This window comes from Falco peregrinus, chromosome 8 (genome assembly GCF_023634155.1).
Source record: "Falco peregrinus isolate bFalPer1 chromosome 8, bFalPer1.pri, whole genome shotgun sequence".
In the NCBI taxonomy this organism is placed as follows: Eukaryota; Metazoa; Chordata; class Aves; order Falconiformes; family Falconidae; genus Falco; species Falco peregrinus.
The window spans coordinates 27138408-27156382 of NC_073728.1; the positions used below are offsets into that span (position 1 = coordinate 27138408).

The window sequence follows — 17975 nt, forward strand, 5'->3', positions numbered from 1 at the left end:
GCACCCACAGGGTTAAGACACCAGTCATCCCAGAGTTATTTGTAGCTCTAACTCATTTCCCTCTTTTAAGAACTATTCTTTCTTTCCCATAGTCTGGCATAAAAAGCCCAGCATCTAAAGCCTGATCTCTGCTGCACAGAAAAAAACCTAATTCCTTGCCCTCATTTCCCTTTATGGCTCCATCCACTCGTGCCATTCCCCCCAGCCAGAAAGGCACATAAATGAGACATAAGGGAGCCTGCTCTAACAAGTCCCCATGAATCTCCTATCCCTGAAGAGCTTTATAGGCATTTTCCCTCCTCCAGGGACTCAAATGCAGCATCTCCAAATGCCCCTACCCTCTGCCAGCCCAGGTCCTGGGAACTTGAGTTTATTCCCAAACTCAGATGTTCCAGCTGACAGCATTAAGCAGCGGCTGCCAAGCCAACAGGCCAATGAGTGAATGGATTTTATTAAAAAGAAATAATAATTTTTAAGCAAAGCTGAGTGAACTTTATCTTCACCTTTGAAATAGAATGGATATCAAATGTCTAGATTAGACTTCACTCTTTACCTTTTGGCCCTTACAAAACTGATGTAAATCATCCCTCTGCTTTAATTTCTTTGATACTTTCCTAACTGGTATGGAAGAGAAAACATTTTGGCTTTTACATAAATTCTAGGGAACTGTTTTTCAGCTTGAGTATAGTGATACAGACACGTTTCTAAGATGTGAGTTTCAAATAGGCATTTGTGTCCATATTTGAATGACTACAAAAGTTGCCTGACATACAAAAATACAACATCTACTAATTATGTGCCAGTTGTGTTTGATATGAATCTAGAAATCAAGCTGCAAGCATTTTGTTTTGAACCTCTGAGCCAAAATGTAAAGGCCTGATATTTAGGTGCAAATGAAGCCTGTTCCTATTCAAGTCTTTTTTGGTACTTCTTTTTATTATGTCATTAAGAATATTCCTAGACAATGAAAAAAAATATTAGCTTAACTAAATAGGGATTTGCAGTGGTACCATAAGAATCTGAACCAAACTTCCCCAGCAGAACAGGAAAAAGAATGACTTTTACTTGAAAGGAGGCTTTTTAGTTAGTTTTACACTCAAAACTTGAACAAAAAGGTCAGCATTTTTTTCTAGAAAAAAAATTCCTTACTAATGAATTATTATTAACAATGTTTGAAAAATAATGTAAGGGTAGTTTGTGGTCATTCAAACCATTTTACTTAAAAAACATCTGAAATATTCTTTTTATTTGGAACTAGGCAGGTACTTGCTGAGAAAGGATGTCTGCCTCTCCCCACTGACCTGGTTTTTCCTTTCCTGTGAGTTTCTAGCCCAGGCTTTTCTGGACCAGAGAGGGTTAATATATGAGAAAGAAGGGTTCCTGGTAATGAAGAGGAGGAGAGGAAAAGCTTTAAAAAAAGTTTCTGCAGTCTTGTCTTGCTGACTGTTTCTAACGTAATAGAGTTTTTAAAGGGCTTTTAAATTAAATCATTCAGCCGGCTTTGCTGTGTCACTTTCCACTTCATGAGTTTTTCATAAAAGTCTGGGAACAGCTCTGGAAAATGTAGGAGTGAGCGCTGAAGGATGTATAATGGACCACAAGAAGGAAACCCCTTTGCCATTCAGTTCTGAACTCAGAATTTACCTAACGTCACCCTGTTTGGAAGTTCCCACGAGGTGTGAACATAGCCAAGTTTCACCTGCAAAGCCCTGAGAGGTGCAGGTCACAGTGGTCTCTGCATCCTGTACCCATACAAAAACTAAACAACTCTTGCACATCCAGTATCCTGGCAAACCTCCCAGGAGGCTGGGAATAAGTGTCACAGATGGGGAAGCAGATTCTTGTAGATTAAAATGTTTTTCTGAGGTCGTCTGGTAAAACTGTGGTGGAGCTAAGACTGATGTAGGATTTCTGGAATCCTAAACTTAAAGGGCAGAATCACTGGTGCTGAAGAAGATGTGCTTGAACTGATGTTGAGAACAAATCGGTGTTCTGTAGTTTAACTTCTTATCAAAGGTATGTATTGTGTGTGGGTGTATGTAACTATGAATTTAATGCATATGCATACATATGATGTATTTCTAATGACTACCTTCTCCACTTATTTCAAACAGTCTGTGACCATTCACTGTGAAGAAGAGGGACAGAGTTTGAAGCCAAGTTAGGTTTTCTGCAGCTGAAATTAATGTGTCCTTGTTAAGGTGTTCTGGCTACAGAGCTGGAATAATACCCAGAAGTTATACAAACGGTGCCGAATCAAATACAGGGACCTTATTACAACACAGAGGAGTACCTGGCAAGGAATAATAATGTCAAGGTAAAACTCTGTTGATGATTTCTTACCCATGTGTATCATGCATCATAGAATAGAAAATCCTTCCCTCCATTGTTTGTTGCTGTTTGGAGTGTGGGGGGCGAGGGGCAGAGACATTAGCTTTATGCAGAAAAAGAGCCTTTTGAAGGCATTGTGGAGGGGACTGACTTCTCTCTTGTTCCTTCCATTCCTCTTCACCTCCCATGCTTCCATTTATTCATTCATCTATGTTCAGTCCCTGTTTCTCTACCTAAGGTTCTAGTTATTCATCATTGAACATGTCCTGTGCTGGTCCCACTACTGTAACCAGAAGACGTTCCCAGTGACCCTGTGAAAGTCATTAGAAGAGTCATTGGAGGGAGACAGCTCAATGTCCTTGTTGATAAGCCAGAGAAGCTGTAAGTCTTTTGTCAGACAGGAGTTAAAGAACAAGAGCATTTTTCAGCTGTGTCAGATCAGACAGCTCAAGTCTGAATATGTTCAGATATGCCTTGTCATTCCAAATAAATACCGTCTAGTCTTTGTAGCTTCTGAGGATTGTTCCACTCAGATTTTGACCTTAAGCTACATTCTCTGCAGCCCCGATCCAAAATAACACTGCTAATTTCAGTGAACTGAAGCACTGAGCTGGCTATAAACAGTCCAAAGGGCCCTGTTTTCCCAATGCAAGGGAAAGGCCTCATTGGGCAGCCCTGAGATGTATGGATCGTGTTTAGTCTACGTGATTAAAAATAATAATAATAAAAATATTGTTCAAGCCAGAAGGAATTTACAGGCTGAGAGCACCATGGAAAGCAACTACCTTAGTCTGCAGAGTGAAAATATTCCAGAGAGACCCAAATAAACTCCTGTTCATTCTATTAATTCATCAAACTTGGCCATGTATCATTGGCCCAACACAGCATCCTTTCCTAGGCAATAATCTTCCTCTTCAGGGTCAGTCATGAGCTGTGCCAGATTCCTCCCAGCCTGTGCAAGCTTGATTGGCACTGGGCATCAGCCAGACAGCCAGCTTTTCCTCATGGAGTTCAGGTTCTCAGATACCAAAGAGCCCCTTCCAGCAGCATTAGGCATAGGGTGGTACACAGTTATTTATATAAGGCTCAGATCCTCAGTACCCCTTTCATGGGGAAGGAGATATGTCTGAGATCACACCCTTAGGAGGATCACATCGCTCTGGAGCTAGGAATGTTGGCCTCAAGATAATTAGGCCAGACGCATTTCAATGGCAAATTGTTTTTTTCACAGTCCAAGCAGCCAGGCACATTTGCCTCAATTCCCAGGATAAGTAAAAGTTAGAACACTGAGACACTCACCATCATTCAGCTTACAGGCTTAGATTCTTTGCTGGGAGCTAATTTGGGAACACTAAGCAGCATATCAAGGCCATCTCAGCACTGCCATGTACAGCTGCAAAGAGCCATTCAGAATCACAGCTGGACGCCTTTTGCCTTATCTTAACAGCTGCCATAAATATTCTCATCCAACTTCATGTTGGGACAGGAGGCTAGAGATTTAGCAGCACTGATGGCAAGATGTGGTCTGGGAATGATGGATAATCATTACAAGAATGAAAATTTTGATTCTCTAGTATTTATCTAGTGAATCCTGTGTTTGTTTGGAAAAGGAAATTCCTGGATGGAAACTTCAATTTGTGATTCTAAAAATCATTACCATTTGACAGCATGTGTTACAATTGTTACTAGGCAGGCAGCATTAAGCTCTTGCCATCTCTTCGGATCCTTTGTGTGAAAGGACCTAATTATTTATTCTGGATAGAACAATGTACTGACTCCTCTAAATTCACTTTATGGATGCTCATTTAAGAGCAATGAAAGTCAAGGTGAATTCAGGCAACTCGGGTTTGTAACTCTACATGCATAGAAAGAGAAAGCCAAATTCACGGCTGAAGTAAATGGGAAAAAGCTCCACTGAGGTCAATGGTTCCACTATCACTGATTGTTGCAATAAAGCCTGGGTAGGTATGTGCAAAGAAAGTATTAATCATTTTTATCTTAGAAACCTACACTCATTCCATAGCCAAAAGGTATAAAGTAAGCTAGCCAAAGGCAATCCTGCACCTCATTGAGGGTGGGTTAAGTGACTTTGCCAAAGAGGTAAGCATGGCTTACAGGACAAAAGCTATTAATTTTAATAAGCATAGAGCTTCTGTTTAAACGGAAATACGTTCATAAACAGTACAGACTGCCATACAGCTTTTTGAAGCACTTGGATGGCAGCAAAGACCCTTTAAGTTAGAGGCTTGTTGTGATCTCATTGGTCACCCATTGTCTAGAGCCACCACTGCTGAACATCCTCTAAGGTTAGGCGGTTCAGTGCAAAATGGCTTCCAGCTTCTCTGTCCTCAGTAGACCTCCAGATTACCCAGAGACAGAAGTGACATGTTCCTCTGGGGAACATGTGCGCCTGATTAGTCATCAGTCTTCTGTCTGAAGATCAGAGGGGATCGCAGTCAGAGGAGAAGAGAGTAATGCAAGCAAATAAATTGTACCATTCAGCAGCAACATAGTGGGTAGGAAAGCAAGGTGGGACTCTATGTTTCCTTTTCACTCTCAGCTCACTTCCATTGACTATGCAACACTTTCTGTTCCAGAACCACAGCTATGACCAATGAACAGGACAGGACTTGATTTCATTTTATCATGTTGTCTATTTGACCCAGGCACCAACTGAGGAGATGTTTCTAAGCTCTTTAGATCTGCCGCACAAGCCTGGGCTAAGCAAGGCATGGATTGTATACAAAGGAGCTAGAGTAATTTACATTTTCTATGAAAATATGCATCTGGGTTTAACTTCTTTTAGAAGAAGAAGCCAGAACACCAGATCTGAGGGCTGATATCCTCATAGCACATGCAACCAGAGTACACATTTCCTTGGTTGACTCTTGACTTGCTTCATGCTAGGCACAAAAAACCCCAGTGCTGCTATGAAGGTCAAAGATCCATGGTGCATGGAGTGCTGGGGCTTTCAACCAGCAGTGTGGTGTGGGAGGAGGCATTAGAAATGTGTTCACCTGGGAAAAGTTCAGTTGACTGTAACACTGGAGAGAGAAAATGCTTTGGTTTTACTCCTAAATCATCTGAAGTTTTCTAATTCTCTATGCTAAGGCAAAAGTAATCCCAACCGCCCACCAAAGCCAGTCATCTCCAAGAAAACCTATCTCATCTTGTCCCAGATTTTGTTCCTCTGGAACTGAAACTCAAGTTCATTTCCAAGGAAGGTGTGGGTTGTAGATGTCTGAGTGTGGAAAGAGGTAGCCACAACTCAGAGGTGTAATCTCAGCAACTAAGATACTGACTTTTTCGTTTACTGTGGGGCCTTGCATATACATATCAGAACCAGCTCAAGCAGCTTCACTTCAGTACCCAGAGCTGCCAGGAGACTTGCTGTGACTAAACCCAGAAGACTGAGCTCTAAGGACTTCTTCTGACCCCGGAATGAATACACAAGATTATTTTGGCCTCTTTGTTTGTCCCAGCCTTGGTACTGTAGAGCACATAATATAATCCTTTGCTACAGATTATAGTTTCAGACTATTTGATAAACAGGGGTCTATTTTTAGGCAATAAATTTGCCTTGGGAAGTTGTGGAATCTCCATGTCTGCATGGTTTTAATAGGAGGTTAGACAAATCATTTAGGCAAAAGCAATCTTGCCTTAAGGCAACTCCCAACTCTGTTTTCCATGACTCAGTATATTATAAAGAGAGAGGAAGAAAAGATATTTAAGCATAAATTGGTAATACTTGCATCTTTTTTACAGGAGGCAAACAGTACTGTTTGGGGACAGATGGTGAGAAAGGAAATCAGAAAGGAACTGAGGAGGAAGTGTGGCACCAGAGAAAAATAACTGAGGAGGAAGAACAAATGGTTGGAAATTAGATTTCTGACTAGAATTTGGAAGCAAAGCAGTGGTGCCTCTCCCCACAACTAAGAGAGTCAGCAAAGCCAGGATATAATTAATACTGAATTTTAACACACTGATTCAAGAAACATTTTAGATCCCCCTCCTTTGAGCCAGCCACCTTCGTGGAAGAGTGAGTGAGCGGCTAATGCTGGGTTGGCACAGTTAGTGTACCTTTAACAGGTAATCCATAAACACACTGAGAATTTTTGCTCCATCCTCCATCCCCACTTCAGTTCACTTAAGCTTTTTATTGAAGCTGAATTTCATTAAAACCACAGATACAAAACCAGCTGTAATCCTTGTGTCCCTCTATTTCTGTATACACCTGTCTGCTATACTTTGCTCTTGGGATATGATCCATTTTTTTGAATCTGTGTCTGTGCAGCCTGTGGGACAAATGGGAGGGGACCATAGCAGAGGGCTGATGATGACATGAAAGTCATGCAAACAGTTCCTCTTCTAGCAGTAGTATTCACCTTGATCCGAGCTTTTTATGAGACACTTTTGGAGCCTGATCTAGGGAGATGTGTATTTTCCAGGTCACAAGTGGAGCAAAAGGGGAGTGGGATTTGTAGCCAGGGATTTCTCAGTCTGAGTCGATCATGCTGGGGGATGGGGAGGTGGGATTCTGTTTTAGCTTCTTTATCTTCCTCCAGGTTTGGCTGCATTGTCTCAGCTGTCTTTGGTGAGGGCTTTACCAGTCATCTTCCATTCTGTCTCACTGTGTTGACAGAGCCTGCCGCACTTAAATAAGAGATAGATATTTCAGGGAGACACATAGCAGCTCCCAGCAGTATTACAAGGAACACGTGTGTAAGGGAAAAGAGCATTTCCCATGCAAACCAGGGTTTGTGTGCTCTGTCAGATAAATTACGAACTTTTGTAGCCACAGAGGAAAAGGTTCTTTCTCCCTTTTATTAAAATGGGTGCTGCATCCCATTGTGGATTGAAAGAGCTACTTGGCTGCCCTTGGATCCCAGCTGACCTCCAGCCATAAGCCTAGGCCTTTAACCAGAAAGGAGGAGGAACCATCAATCTCAAAAAGACATTGTCTTCTGATTATCTCTGGTGCCAGTGTGTGTGAAGCTATAGAAAGGAAAAGAGAAGTTCCAAGATAGCTGCAGGTGAGGGGTATGTTCCAGCCTTGACCAGGCTTTTATTCTGTCTGGTGCTGCACAAACTGCTCTATCAGCAAGAAGTGTCTCTATACTTTAGGTATGAATTTTCTGGAAAAGACTAAGACTGTTCTCCTCATCTCCTCCTGCCAACACCACTCTGCCCAAGTGCACCATGTTGTGTCTGGAGGCTCTACCAGTTTCTTTCCTTGTCTGGCCTTGGATTAACCTGGGCCTATACATCTAAAGAGTCAGTTCAGAGAAGTTTTTGACAGGTATGGGAAAGGAATAGGCATCAGTTTAGTGGGGATCACTGAAGGAATGAGGAGATAGGACACTCACAGGTACCTGAGCCAGGATAACAAAGATGTCCCCATAGAAAAGAAGCCATAGATTACATGGCCTAGTCTTCTGCTTAGTTGCCTGCAATGATCAAAAAAGGATTGATGGAATCGTTTGCATGGAAGGGCTTTGGGTTGGAGACCAGGAGGAACTGCCTGGAGCAAGGTCCAGATGGACAGTAAGACTGAAAATCTTGCACCAATGAAGTCTATGGCAAAGCTGCCGTTGATCTCACTGGGTGCTGGGCATTACTTCTGGTCTTTCCTTGTCCCTGGAAAAAAATGTATTTGTCTAATGAAAGACATGTTCTCACCTTCATCTACTGACTTACCTACCAGCTGGGGATTCAGTGTTAACCTGTTGGAGAACCAGCTCATCCCAGAGAAGTATCCTACCTATATCTTGTTGGAACTCTTGACCCTGATGTATAGGATTTCTGTCTGTGAAGGCTAGAGGATGGGCTTTATACACCAAATTTTGAGAAAAATAACACAAGAGTGTTCCACTGATGTCAAGAAGAAAGTGATGGTTTGTTGATGTAATGCAGCCCGGAGGTACCACAAGCAAAGCTACACTCAAGCCAGGTGTTCTTTCTTGTTACCTTCCCCGTATCTTTTCCACTGTGCTCCAGCCTGCACTTCACCTGCAAAGCTTCACACAGATTGCTCCATCTTTCCTTTTTAACTGCTACAGTTGTGCTTTGCCCCAGTATTGGCTTATGAGTCATTGTCACTAGCACCAGCTCTAGAAGATGGAGACAAACCCAGTCAAATAGTCCTGTTGTGAATGGTTCAGCTTCAAATATCCTGGGGGTTTCTTTAACCATCTTCTAGTGGCTGGCTGCTTTGTAACTGTAGGTGAAGAATTTGTTTCCATCCAGTTCCTGTCTTCATGCTTTTGAATAGCAGCCTGGTCTCTGGTATCTCAGCATTCAACATCTCTTGTATCTGACTCCTCCATCAGCTGAAAAACTCTTGGTGTCCTGATTTTGGCCTCGGCTACAAGTTTTTTCTTCTTGTGTGTGTATTTTCATCTTCATTGCTATCTCCCTATAATTTCTTCTAACTTTGGTGCCTTCATTGCAGCAGCCTGTCCATTTAGCTTGGCAATCTCTGAAATGGGTAGTGTACCCGTCTCTCTTCAGGCTGGGACAACCCCCTTTTCATGGGATACAGAATGTTGGCTTTCTGGCTCGGTGGTCCCTGAGCTAGCAGATCACCTGGTCCTGCTGAAAGTATACTGTAATGCTGGACCAAATCACTTTTTCTGATTATGTGTCATCTTAAAAAGAATTCTCTATTTCTGCCACTTCTGACCTTCCTGAATTTGAGAATTCTTGGAGGAAGATATCATGGGTGCAAATTCTTTTTTGTTGTCAAATTGCATACGTTCTGCCAACATGTACTATTAGTCACTGTCCAAGCATAGTGAATCATACCGTGCAAAATGCCCCTTCAGTTTTTAATCAGCACATTCTGGCTGAGGATCCTCAATATTTTCAATGTATCACGTAGAAAAGAAGTTAGCGTTAATAAGGCAGATGTCATATCTGGGAACCAAAGCTTCAAGAATGGGCCTCCACTTTGCCAGCTGCTAAGTAACATGACCTTGAGAGGGAATTGTTATAAGTTCTGTAATTATTTGACTGTTTTGAGTCAGCGAAAGTATAATTTATTACACAAAGTGTAATTTATAGTTTTGCTTGGATGTGCTGCTTCTTGCTCCTCCCCTACAGAAGTTCAATGTGCTGTTCAGGCCACCTTCTCCCCACTAGGTATTTCCTACAACTCTTTCCATCGTCAGATGTGTTTCACCTCCAGTGAAACATGGTGGTATCACAGCTACACAGGTTCATCATCAGCAAAGGAGAATTCTGCAGCAAACTACCTGTCCCCTGCTGGGTGTCAGCTGATGAGACACATGGACTTCATTCCTCTACACCCAAAAAACTTGTACCACTGCAAAGGTGTTTCACACTCTTGGATGCTTGGAGCATTGCTTGGCTCCTGTTGAAAGTATTTAGGTGTTGCTGAAGATTCTGCTGTAGTCCACAGAAATCTTACAGATTTTCACCCTGGAACTGTCCCTGAGAAAGGAAGTTACATGATACAGACTCATTCCAAGTTAGATTGATGGGGTGGGTGGCTGCTTCTGCTGCCAGTGGTGGCTGAACACAACCACACGCCAGGAATTTTCCCTCATGATGATGCCTCCTCACTCAGTCACCTTTTCCCTAAATTTTGAGAAGAGCAGGACATATATTAGGCAGTTATTCCTTTCATTGCCCATGTGATCTTCCTCATGATGAGTGGGGATGTTCCCTACTGCACCAAAACATAGGCTTGGCTTCTGGGACGTCAATCTGAGCCCAATATAATAAAGAATTCTTTTTTCCTTCCACTATTCCAGGTCCATGCTGTAAGGCAGTCTGCGTTGGAGGACAATATCTGAAGCAAACATTCCACAGTGAATATTTTCAGAGGTTTGGACGTACTCCTTGAAAGACAGCAGTGGTTGCTCCAAGGCCTTCCACCCTCTGCACTGGAACTGCTCTACACACACAATGAGGTCCAGAAACATGGGGTTAGTTGAACGTGTTGGTTCCCATATGTCCACAACATGGAGGGACCCACTGTCTGTCATATCTATGACTCTGGAGAGCTTGTATTAATTAAGCACCTCTTCATTACAGACACAAGATTTTACTCTAAGGTCACTCTGAAGCTCCAGCAGCCACTCAAGTTTCCATTCAGGCAGCCCTGTCTATTGTTTCCCATTGCTATTTCATCTCCAGTCCTGCCCATGGGGTGATGAGCAAGTGATGGGAAGGAGGTGGGCAGCAGCAGCTCTGACAGAGCTGGACTTTCATGTTGTTCCTCTGTATTTGATGGAGAACAGTCCATCTCCCCTGCACAGTGAGGGATGCACAAAGTGTCTGTATTTGGAGGGAAAGGACGAATTGTGCTGATATTGCCAACTGGCTCATCACATGTGATTGGGAGGCTCTGATGTAGTCATTCTTTTCTACCACCCTCACTGACTCAGATCTCCTGCTTGTCTCTGATGGGACTGAGCCGTCTTGGCTCACTGTATCCTGGGAACCATCTGCAGGCCTGAATCTCCTCTTCTTTTATTAGTACTTCAGCACCTCCATGGCATTGTCCATGTTATGACAGAGCACTGGCTCAAAATCTGAAGAAATTCCTCTGTTTCATTTATCACCTCTCAGCATGGCTAGACAAATTGCTTCTTGTGGCACCCATTGGGATACAAGAAGGGAAAAAATAGTGGTGCCAACACCCCCTTTTTCAGTTATACAAAGAAGGATTAAAACACTGCCTTATCAACTTTTTCATTTTTTAACTGTGGAAATGTTGTATTTCTTTTTTCCTCAGAGAAAATGACTCCTTCCTTTTGACATGGGATTTTTTTGCAAGTTTACACATTTCTTTTTGGCCTTACCACACTGTTCATTTGTGCTCATTGTGTATTAATGAAAAATCTGAGAAGATAAAAATGAGTATTATTTGAAACATTAAGATTCTCCTGTTCAAAAGAGCCCTTCATTTTGAATTTTCCAGCTTTTCTTATTTTTTAAAACACTCAAGAATGACACAAGTTAGCCTACTGCAGAACAGATAAAGTATTTCTTCGATACAAAGTGTGTTTTCCCACATTTTGCAAAGAAACCGTCAGGTGGGTCTCTTTCTTCTTTCCTGTACTGTTTTTCTGTTTCTCAGAACCTCCGGGAAATAAAATCCCCAGTTTCCCAGAGCCTTTGCCACTGACACACACGTTTGCTGGACTGCAGTGCCTTTCAAGATCTATCTGAAAACTGCCTCTGTTTTGAACACTTGGTGGATGCACTCCAGCCAACATTATGGCTTCTTGCCCATCTCTCCCACCCCAGCCCCTTCATCTGGCTTCTTCTTTGCTGTTGTTGCCACTCTGAAAGGGAGCTGCCCAAACGGCAGATTTTCTGTCCTTTCTCCACATCGCTTTGCTTGGAGCTATGCTCTGTCAGGGTTGCTGCTGGCTAGAGTTCCCAGTCCCTTTGGTTTCACGTCTTTACCCCCCCACACAATGGAAGGTGGAAAGTATCTTGTATTATGTTCAGTAGGGTGGGGGGCAATAAAGGGAAGAAACCAGTCACTCCTGGTCACAAGGGATCCTCCAATTTGCCAAAAACAACCAGTTCAGACAGGATTCCCATTCCAAGCTGGATGTGATGATTCAGAAAATCATCATGCAGATAATGAGCTGTTTATGAGCAGGTCCTGTATGTTAACTTTGCTGCAAAGCTGTGAATGACCCTTGCATCTTGGACTCTGACCTTGTAGAGGGAACCTGAAAGAGATGAACAGAGAAGAACCCAAACCTTTGCATCAGCAAAGGAAAACACACTGTTTTCTGAAAAGGCCACCTGAGAGTTGATCATCCCATGAGGCCCCACAGAGGACATCTGCTCCATGAGAGTCAAATGAGCACATGTCCTTGTTGGCCTCTGCTCTAGGCCACTACATGGAATACCACCATCCCTCACATATCAACTGGCCCAACACCAAGCCTGATGAAAGGCGGAGCAGATCTTTTCCTCAAAACCAGATTTCTAGCTAGAGTGAAAGAAAAAGAACATATTTTTCCTTTCTTCCGCTGTGCTGGCATCTAGCCATATAGCAGCCAAAGAAAGCTGAAAGCCATGATATAGTTCGGGAAAACCAGCATACTTCCTACACGAGGTGTTGGAACAGGCTATTCTGTCCTAATACAGCCTGTAGGGGTCTTCTCATCTAATTCCAGTTTGAAATACTTATTCTTCAGGCAAACGTCCAGCCTTGAATTAAACTTTCCCAATGACCGTCCTCAGCCTTTAAATGTTCTACTTCTGTGGCAAAAAAAAAAAATATTGCATCTTCTCTTCTCTTTTAAATTATTCCTTACTATCTCATTATACCTTGTCATACTTGTTGCTGCTTGACTGAAAAGTCCTCCGTTACCACAATAGTGTATGGACTTTATTGCCATATAATACCAGAAAAGACAAGCACTCAGCTTCAATCACAGGAAATACGGCAAATCTTCCCAAATTTCTTTGTCTAGAGTGGTACATTCAAGGGAGCTCTTTCCATGGAGGGGCACAGTTTGTCTCCCTCAAAAGCCAGAGTCAGGGGAGTTCTGGCTTTTTCAGAGGCTAATTCTGTAAAATGAGTGTTCATCATCACTGGGAAAAAAGGGAAGGGGAATTGTTTGCCTTTTAAAAAAAGAAAAAGAAACCTTGGCAGATCTGAGAGTTTTGACATGGTTTGTGAGATTCTGCAGAAACACTGAGAGAGTATTGCTCTTTGGGGTATTGGGGAAAAGGGGGAGGAGAAAGGAACCAGTAGCAGAACAGATAAGCAGGGAAAAAAAAAAAGATGACAAAAAAAAAAAAGAATTGTCGAGGAAATTCAAGTGGGGATGGTTTAGTGGCAAAACGGGGTTTGATTTGAATACTGAGGGTTCTGTTTTATACTTGTGAAAGCTGATGAAACAGAGACCAATCCTGAGAGATTCTGGAACTAATTAATGAACCTACATAATAAAAGAGTGGATTTACAAGAAATTTTCCATTAAATATCTTGTTCACAGGTAATGTCTAAATCTGATACACAACAGCTTGCAGCCAATATATTTTACATTCATTTCTTTTGGGGTTTTATTATGCTGTAAGATTTGCATGTGCAAAAAAATTGAAATGATCATGCCTTGTTTGCATAGACAATGTAGAAAATATATAAGCTTACTAACTGTTTTGTTATTTGATTTTGTGTGTGGCACTCCAGTCACTCAGGATTTGCAGGAAAACATCAGGCAAACCATATTCCAACTGTACAACAGACAGCTGGCATTTTTAAAATTTTGCTCTTTTATCATGATGGGAATGATCTATTCCTCTGCTTTTCCTATATAACTTCTAAGACCATACATTTGTGGATGCTTCCTTGTATAACATGGAAATGTAAGACATCAGTCTTCGTTAAAATATAGAACATGCATTGACTGCTGCTCACAATGGAATATTCCATGTTTTTGTCAACACTGTTTTTCTAAATTAATTGATAGGTCCTTGGAGATGGGCGAAAGCCAAACAATTTGGACACTAACTTGAACCCACTGAGAGGCAGATCTGAGATATTTATTCGTTCTATTACAGGGAAGCAGCTCAAGTACAAACTGTAGCACAGGGTATAGGCTTTAGTGTCTGTAGGTAATGAATCACATCCACATACACACAGACAGTGCTATGGGAACAAAACGTGGCAGCGATGACGACAAAAAACACAAGCCTTTCTTTTAGGAACGAAACCAGCAACTCTATTATCTTTTTGGAGAAGGTCTTTCTCTTCTCCAGGGCTGGCCACAGGAGGAGAAAATGGGCTTATATGGCATATCCAGGCAATACAATAGCATGTCCAGAAATCAAAGTTTTGGGGTTTTCCTAGTGTATGAGGAGTTGGTGATGATGATAAGCTGGCAATGACAATGATGACAGAATGGTGAGCAGTCAGGAGTGCCTCTCCCCTAGAAAGCATAAGCACAAAATCTATTCCGAGATCTCTAGGTAAACCAAGACCTTCCCTATCTGATCCATGGCTCTTTCTGACAATAACTGTAGTGGAACAAAACAGTTGATAGGAAATTTGGAACATCTGTCACTTGAATTCTTTACATTTCAAGCCCTCTGTCTTTCAAGAACAGATAATTTAGCTTGACTGAAAGACTTGGTGAAGTTCTTTGGTGTAGAAAATGTAGAAAGACAGTCTGAACTGTTCCTGGTCAGCAGAAAATGAAACTTTAGCATGAAGGATCCTAAGAATGAATGCTAAACCCACTTTTTTTTAGGACCTGCATTCCTGTAATACCTACAGGCTCATACTGGCACTGGCATCAGCATGCTGAATGAAATATAAACAGAAATTTGAACATAATCTTTGTACCAAAGCAGGTACCATCTATGTAGGCTATGGCAGATTAATCTAGTTCATGTGCCACCAGATGCTTCCTTAATGCTTGGCCACATTCTAATCCAAATTCCTGGCCTGGAGTGATGCTTTTCAATAAAGGCAAATATCTCTCTATAGATCACTGGCATTATGGATCAGGTATGTCAACATTTCTCTATCAAAGCTCACAATGAGAAGGTGCAAGAAACCTCAAAGCAACTCAGCTTTGACTCATAAAAGACAGGAAAACAAATAAAAGGAAAAGAGCATGAATACAATCCTTGATTTCTTCAAAGCCTCTTAACCCTTGAAGGGTTATAACAGTAATCAAAGCAGGTGGATAGCCTGACATATACAAAGGAGCTTATTAGAGGGTGTTGCATTTGTTATTGAGCAGAAGCCACATGATTCTGTGGTTTAGATGATGAAGCAAGAAAGGACTCAGGGTACAAAACTGGTGTGGATCATTGATTTACAGATGTGGTCACATGGCAATCACTTGACTCCGGAGTTTTTGTGCCAGTCTTATGTTTAGCTGGGGAGTTGGGGTAATAGTACCACGGACTTCTGTCAAAAGCAAAAGAAAGAAAAAAGAATGACCCACAGGTACTTCATCTGTCTGCTATTTTTCTCTGAGTTAAGTAAGATGGAAACAGCAGAAGAAAAAACAGAAGGGGAAAAAAGGTATTAATAACTATTTTCAGTCAAATGAGATCTGCTTGGTGTGACCAACCTCCCCCAAGGGAGAAGGGCAAGACTCTTACAGTGACACAGGATGAGTCATAGATAGCTTTACCCTTGTGTTGCCCAGGGCAACTCCCATGACTTCAACAAAAAACTGTAGGGAAGAAAAGAAGAGAGAAGAAAATAAAGCTTGCTTCATCTGTAGGGCGGCTCATTTGCATGGGACCCTGTATTTCAAAACTTAGCCTGAGGTCTGGCTTTAGCCTCCTTTCCTAGCGAAACAAGGACAAGCGTTCCATCTTGGTTTGTGCATGTATTCAGTCTGTCTTTCTGTACTGGCCACTTTCAATCCCTTTTTGCAAAGTCTTCCATTTTCCACTGGGTTTGTGGCCTGGTGAGGAACAGAGGCACTAAAAATCTATAGAAGCTGTGTTATGAGCTTTAGATTCCCCCCAAATCAAAGCTGGATATCCAGCCCTGGAAAAACAAGCTTTCTTGGTTTCTTTTATTGAACTGTTTGTCAAGATGCAAGGCACAGCTTGGTCTTTCATGCAGAGCATGAGAGAACTGAGTAGCTGCTGCCACTCAGGACTAGCTGACGCGAATTGCTCCCTATGGTCTCATTCACCTCCAGCTCCAGAGATTCGCTGGCAGAGGAGCCCATCCTGCCACAGAAGACTAGTATCTTACATCACAGAGCCAAGTTAGGGGATCTTCCCTTGGAAGTGTGCTAGTAGCTTTCAAGACACTGCTGAGCAAAAAAGTACAAATGAGGACTCTTATGCACAACTTGGAGGTCTCAAAGGAAGTCATGAAATAGGATCAGTGCAGAAATCCCTCCTGGAACTCAATAATCTCCTCCTGGAATTCTCACATGTCCTCCTGCTTTGTGTGAGAAGCCCATGCCCCCCATCTGGAACAGCATCACCCACATTAGTGCTTTACATTCAAGAGTGATTAAATATATTCCACAAAAAGCAAAAGCAAAAGAGAAACCAGTGAAACAGCAGAGATAAAAAGATGCTTTTCTGATCTCACCCTGAAATGCTTCTATAGACTAGCCCCCCTCTAAGATTTTTTTTTTTACTTTTTCACCCACTATTCCTTCTTACAAGAACTCCTTTTAAAGCTGCTGTAGATGGAAACATGTCTCATTAACACTAAAATCAGTGTGATTTATATTAACTCAATGCTGAGCATCAAAAGCTTTAGAATCCTGTTTCCCAACTGAAATGTTTTGCAGATATGAGCCCATCATGCCTGAAGATGGGACCTAGGTTTCTAAGTCACCTAAGCACACTTTGAAAATGCTGCTTTCCAACACACCGGGGGTTTACCCAGCCGACCCCACTCTCAAGAGCTGGCCCACTGGGATTCTTCAACCACCACTGTCATACACCTGTAGCGTGCCCCAGGGTTATGGCAATTGCTCTCATGCAAAGCTCAGCTGCTGCTAGTCCTCGAGCCCCTGGTTCAGACTGGTGCAGCTGCAGAGCTGGCTTGGTCATGTTCTTTGAAATCCCCTGTGTCCTGAACTGCATTGTACCCTGCAGATGGTCCCTGCCTTGGAGCAGCAAGAAAAACATGTCCTTAGCTGCATCACCGGTACCTTGAACACAAGCATGTAAATCTTGGCGAGACCTCGATCTTAAATTTTACATAAGCACAGCTTGGCTGCTGACTCGTGCACCTCTCTCATCAACCCTGGGTGCACTCCGAGCTCACTGTGATGCCCTGTATTGGGAAAGGCCATGGCTTCGGCTGCTGGCAACACACAGAGGAGATCACTGAAAATAAACAGAGAGCTAACAGCTTGGTTTTCATAACCTCGGTTAAACGCAGGGGGTGAAGGATCCAAAGGGGCAAAGTCATGCAAGTTCAAGAAAGGCGGAGGGTAACCTCTGAGGGGCTCTTTTCTTTGGCAGCAGAGGGGAGGATGGTGCACAGAGGAGGGGGGAAAAAAAATTATGGAAAATTTGGTCTCTCTGTGCACAGCAAGTCTGTCTTTTCTCCTTCTGGGGCTGTTATAACAGAGCTCACATTCATCACTGATACTGACAAAACTGCTTTCCTGGGCTCATGTGACAAAATGGTGTATCATAGCTGACCCCTGCCCACAGAGCAGAGGCAAACTGAAACTGAAGTTATCCCATGGGATAGCTCACTTCTGCTTACCTGCAGAGGACTTGAAGCATTCTTCTTTCTCTCTTTACCTGAAGCATAATTTAGATTATTTCTATTTGTGGTGGCAGGCTGAGATTTCGCCTCCCCAAGTCATGCTGGAATGGTGGGAGGTCTGCTCTTCTCCTCTGGCTGTTGCAGGGGGTGGGGAGCAGCCAGTCACTGCAGCCTGTGGTAAACAGTCTGTGTGAGGGGATACACTCCTTCAAAAAGGGTGGGAAGAACCTTCTTGGAGACCTAGAGGTTCCCGCAGTTCAGAAAAAAATATATAGATGAAACCCACACCTGTCAGCAAGGACCTGCCTCCAAGTCACAGCAGTCCTGAGAAGTCTCCAGCATGTATTTCAATGGTTCTTACATAACATATGTCATTACATGCAATATAGCAGCAAAGGTTATTTTCATGGAGTAAATCAAATAAATACCTAGG

General features: G+C 42.5%; 1 long non-coding RNA gene across 1 annotated transcript; it reads left to right on the top strand.

Annotated features, from left to right (window-relative positions):
* Positions 1-1787: 1787 nt before the first annotated feature.
* Positions 1788-11826, top strand: LOC129785042 (uncharacterized). The gene is made up of 2 exons (XR_008748506.1): positions 1788-2016; positions 10107-11826. It is a non-coding gene; the product is annotated as an uncharacterized LOC129785042 (long non-coding RNA).
* The last annotated feature ends 6149 nt before the right edge of the window (positions 11827-17975 follow it).